Genomic DNA, 4,924 nt, shown 5'->3' with positions numbered 1-4,924 from the left:
GTGCTGGTGGGCCATCGAAACCAAACCAAGGAGAGAGAGAGAGAGAATCGTGCAGCGAAAAAAAATGTCGAATTAAAAAAGAAAAAAAAAAGGATGGATTGAACGCTGCGAGTGGGGGAAACCCAAGTCGGTGAGGTACACATGGAAGAGTCGCTGAGCGGCTTTTACAGGGTCCCCACCCAGTAGACCGCGCGCACACACACACACATTTTCATGTGCAAGTTCACAAACTTTATAAAGAGCCATGCGATGCCAAAGCTGCAAGGTTGATAACCGTCGGAGCGAAAGATGAAACGGAAAATCGATCTCGTCGTGAGGTGAAATGTCAGCAGCCCAGCAGCTTAAATGACCGTGCAAGCGCACATCGGCCGCCGTGGTTGGAGGGGGGGGGGGGGGGGGGAGTCAAGGTCTTGGCCGTCTTCTTCTTATTTTTTCTTTCTTTTTTTGACTTCTTATTTCTTGTCCTGTGTGTTATGTATCGCCCGGCACATATTCGGATATATAAGAGAGCGCGCCCATAACGGAACAGGATCCAACTTGTATAACCGACTGACTCTCGACATGGTTATATAGTCCTCTCTCTCTCTCTCTCTCCCGTAATCCGACAAGGAGAAGAAGGAAAAACAACAACAATCTTTCAAAAAAACAAAAACAAAAAGGAGGAAGGAAATCCAATGGGAGAAAGAAGAAGAAAAAAAAGAAGAGAGGAGTAATAATGAAGGGTCGGAGTTGATGGGTTCGACCGTTTCGAATCACTAGCAATGTGCCGTAGAAGCCCATTAAAATAAAGAAGAACAACACAGTACCGGTTACACCAAACGGAGCCGTAGCCAATTTCGGAGAGTTTTGGTGGTTCCGGACGGCCGACCGGAGCATGGCGCTCTCTCGCTCTATGGTCTTCCAGGTATACAGGACTGACTGTGTGTGTGTGTGAGTGAGAGGGTCTCTTTCCTTCCACGTGATAGAGCTTGTATATAACAAATGATGGGCCTCTTATATATTATTTCATTGCTTGCACATTATTATCTCCAGTTTGGAAAACGATTCCAACAACTCCATGGCCAGTCAAAAGGCCATAGAAAAACAAAGACACCACCAGCGCCAGCAACGGGGCCCGTAGGGGCCACTATTTTTATACACTATAGGGCCGTTGAAGCCATATAAGAAAAAAAAGGTATAGGGGGGATAAAGAAAAAGGAAAAAATATATATAAATCGCTCCCACTCTTTGATGGACATTTGCGCTATATAGTTTTCCTTTTTTTTTGTTCTACTATTATGCCCTTCCAGCCAAACATTTTATTCACACGAAAGTTTAGCTATTTTTTTGGAGGGGTGGGGGTGGCTTCAAGAGAGGACTGACTGTTTAGTCACGGCCGTTTTCAAAATTCAAGGAAAAATAAAAATATGTAAAAGGAGACGACGAAGACCCTCTTGGTGAAAAAAGTGATTCAAGTTGCAATTTGCTTCGAGTGTTTCCAGTTCAAATATTTCTGAATTTGATTGTTTAGCATACAAAGTTGCGAGGTGCAAAAACAGGCCTGATCTGCAGTCGTTGACTGAGAAAAACAAAAACAGCAAGATAAAATAGTTTCAGCCAACTGCATGGCCCAGGAATAATCGTAGGTACTCCGTACTCGACAACGATTTAAAAAAATCAACGCCACCAAAAATGTCAAAAAATAAGAATAGAGATGAATGTGTCCTACCTTTAAGCCTGGGAAATACAGCCAGGCATCCACAAGTGCTCCATCCAAAAGTTGAATCGACCAGGAGAGATGAGTAAAAGGGAGTCCTCGTGAATACACCCACATTCACATGGGCGTACACGAAGACATTTAAACTCGATCGACACTGAAAGTGTCTCCAATCAAACGGGATGCTGTTTATCCTAATAAAACATTTCTACAATGAGTAACAAAAAATATTTACAGAAACAATTACAAGCAAGTAAAAGTTGAAAATAAGACGGTGGTAAACCAGGGGTATACCCTAATTGTTAATTAACAAGAAAATTGAAGGTTTCCATGTAATACATTTATGCAAGTCATGGATCATTAAAAATCTGGCAGGTCACAGGCAGGTTAATAAAAGTAACAAAATTGATTACCTTAACGATGAAACTGTGATTGTTGCTGATGACAGGAGGTCATCAGTCGAAAAATGTGACTGGAGGTCCAGCACAAGCAAAACTTTGCTGTTACGATGGCTGGCTCAGGCCTCAGATCTGCAAAGAGTAAAAGATTAAATATAGTGCAAACAAACTGCCATACATCAACAAGGGGATAAATAATGCTAGTCAGGAAGTACATTTTACACACTTGGAACAAGTTAAACTTTTCTATTTAAGCTCCCATAGATGAGTCATCCCATTTTTATTCTGAGTATTTACCTGCCAAACAACATGGAGTGGAGAGCATAGCGATGTAAAGCTGCGACACTAAAGTAAACATGACGATGACCACATTTTTGTCATATTATTTTCGTGCATACAAGTCCAAATTAGTGCTCATTCCGTTTTTCTTTGAAATCTTAAAAAGTCTCCACTCTCCTTTTCGAAACGTGTAAACGACAACTAAAGCAGACGACACTAATCTTCTAATTAGCAATACTTAAGATATCGATTAGAATTTATTAAAAATCGACCCCCACCACCTAAATCCAAACAGCCAAAAACGATGAAAGCCGTTTGGTTGGAAGCCCTCTTGGAAGCCAAGAAGGGAAAAATCAAAAATCGCTTCCACTCTTTAATGGACATTTGCGCTATATAGTTTTCCTTTTTTTTTTGTTCTTCTCTTATGCCACAGCCAAACATTTGATTCACACGAAAGTTTAACTATTTTTTGGAGGGGGTTTTATAAGAGAGGACTGACTGTTTAGTCACGGCCGTTTCCTTTCGGTGCGTGTTACAGGAAGAATGGAGAATGTTAAAAAAAAACCCAAAATAAAAATGAAATAAAAAAAAAAAGATCCGAGTCAGTTTTGAGTTTCAGTCCGACCGGAATAGCATCATTTCTTTATTTGGTGACGCGGGGGCGTCTTTTATTTTTATTTCTATTTTTTTTTTTCTTCACGGCATTTCTTCCTTATAGAGCTATTCTTCTTCCTCTTGACTTCTTCTTCTTCTGTGTCCTATTATTCCTCTTATCCTGGCCGATCGTCCATTGTCATTCCGGAGCATGAAGTCAGAATCTCGTGACTGTTAAATCCCACACCAATCATGGACCATCTGAATCTATTGCGGGCCAGAGCGGAGAACTGACTTTTGCCCGTCTTTCTTATATATATTCCATTCCTCTTATCCGGCGATACATGGATGGCCATTCTTTGGGCTTCGCATCGAGGGACAAGGGGGAAAGAGAGAGAAGGCCAGCCGAATCAAAAGCGGGCAAAGAAAAGAGACGGTCACAGATTCATCTATTATTTTCATTCCCTTGGATTTTTCCAAATAAAAAAAATAAAAAAATAAAAGAAAAATGTTTCTGTAACCTTCTATTGAAGTCTGAGGTTGTTGTTGTTTGTTCGAAAAAGGTCTCGTGCGCTTCCCAACTATAGCTATGCTCACCAAGTCCGTTTCGCCCGTCGCCCATCGTCGCTTTTGATCCGGCTCTTGCCCTTTTCGTTTGTTTGTCGCTGTCCCGATTCGGTCGAGCAGCGCCCGCTTTTTTCTTCTTCTTCTTCCTTTTCTACCAATTGTCCGTGCACAGGCCAGCCAACCTGGCCCTTTATAATAGCCAAGAGCAGAAAAGAATATCTATTTTTTTTCTTCTTCTTCTTGGCTTCAATTGTGTTACGCATTTCTTTTACCACTGGGAATGTAATTGAAAAAAAGATAACGACAGCGACGCGTCCTCCAGCGGGGAAGAAAAAAAAAATAACAAGAAATAATGAATGGAAATAAGTGATGGACACAGGCACCGTATCGGCTGATTGCGAGAAATTTGGACAACGACGCCGCACCTTTCTCTATGCGCCGTTCCCCTTTTTTAATCTAATTGAATTGAAGTGTGAACGGTATCAATGTCGGGAAATCTGCCACGAGGCGTAGCTGGCCTTTTGCGTTGACCCCGAAATCGGCTCGTTCATCCCTTTTCTGGGAAAAAACAAAAAAACAAACGGCCAGAGATGGAGAGAGAGACCCTGAGAATTCGTGAAAGAAAACCAAAAAAATACAGCGACCAGCCAACAGTTCTATTGTCTTTTTTTCTTGGGTTGAAGGTGTTGTCTATGTAGACGCTCCCGTGCCTCTCGCTCACCTCTCTAATCTTGAACTTGTAAGAGTCTCCGGTAAAGTCCTATCGTTGCATCGAATGAAATCAAATGTCGTTCCCAATGCAAACAGCTGGCAAGCGCCTCTGTCGGCTTGTATGAAGTGCTAGGTCGTCCAGCGCGGTCCAGCGCTCTATTCAGCCGCCATTTATTATACCTGCCCAATATATCTGTGTGTATACGAGGACCAACCTACGGTTGATACTTTTAATAATTCGAATTTTCATTGTTACATCGAAAAAAGCCGCTATCGACCAACATCGATCTTATCGGAGACTCCGGGCCACGTCATACAACACCTACTATTCACCGCATGGGAACGCGAACAGAAAAACTGGTTCGACTGGATGCATCATCAATTTCGTAATCAGGAAATTTCCAGAAAAAAAAAACACAACAAAACAGAAAATAATAGAGATAATATATAAAGTTACGAAACGAAAATGCCCTTGCGCATGAATTATGCATGACGTTTGTGTGTGTGCATGTGTGTGTGAACTTGGGGATTTCGGCTTGCATCCTTATGTGTGCCTTTCACTCAATCAACTAATCGAATGGAATATACATATATCGTTCGCCCAGCAGCTATATATCCACACATCCCCTCTATGCGCGAGTTAATACGTCCAGCTAAAAGGTCTTTGTGTTGGCGGATT

General features: G+C 41.8%; 1 long non-coding RNA gene across 1 annotated transcript; it reads right to left on the bottom strand.

Annotated features, from left to right (window-relative positions):
- Positions 1-1,436: 1,436 nt before the first annotated feature.
- LOC124188381 lies at positions 1,437-2,558 on the bottom strand. Its single transcript, XR_006872342.1, has 3 exons — positions 2,392-2,558; positions 2,110-2,226; positions 1,437-1,890 (listed from the first exon to the last, which is right to left on the bottom strand). It is a non-coding gene; the product is annotated as an uncharacterized LOC124188381 (long non-coding RNA).
- Between the last annotated feature and the right edge of the window lie 2,366 nt (positions 2,559-4,924).

Source organism: Daphnia pulex, chromosome 2, assembly GCF_021134715.1.
Source record: "Daphnia pulex isolate KAP4 chromosome 2, ASM2113471v1".
NCBI classification, from domain to species: Eukaryota; Metazoa; Arthropoda; class Branchiopoda; order Diplostraca; family Daphniidae; genus Daphnia; species Daphnia pulex.
This window is presented reverse-complemented; position numbering and strand designations above follow the sequence as displayed.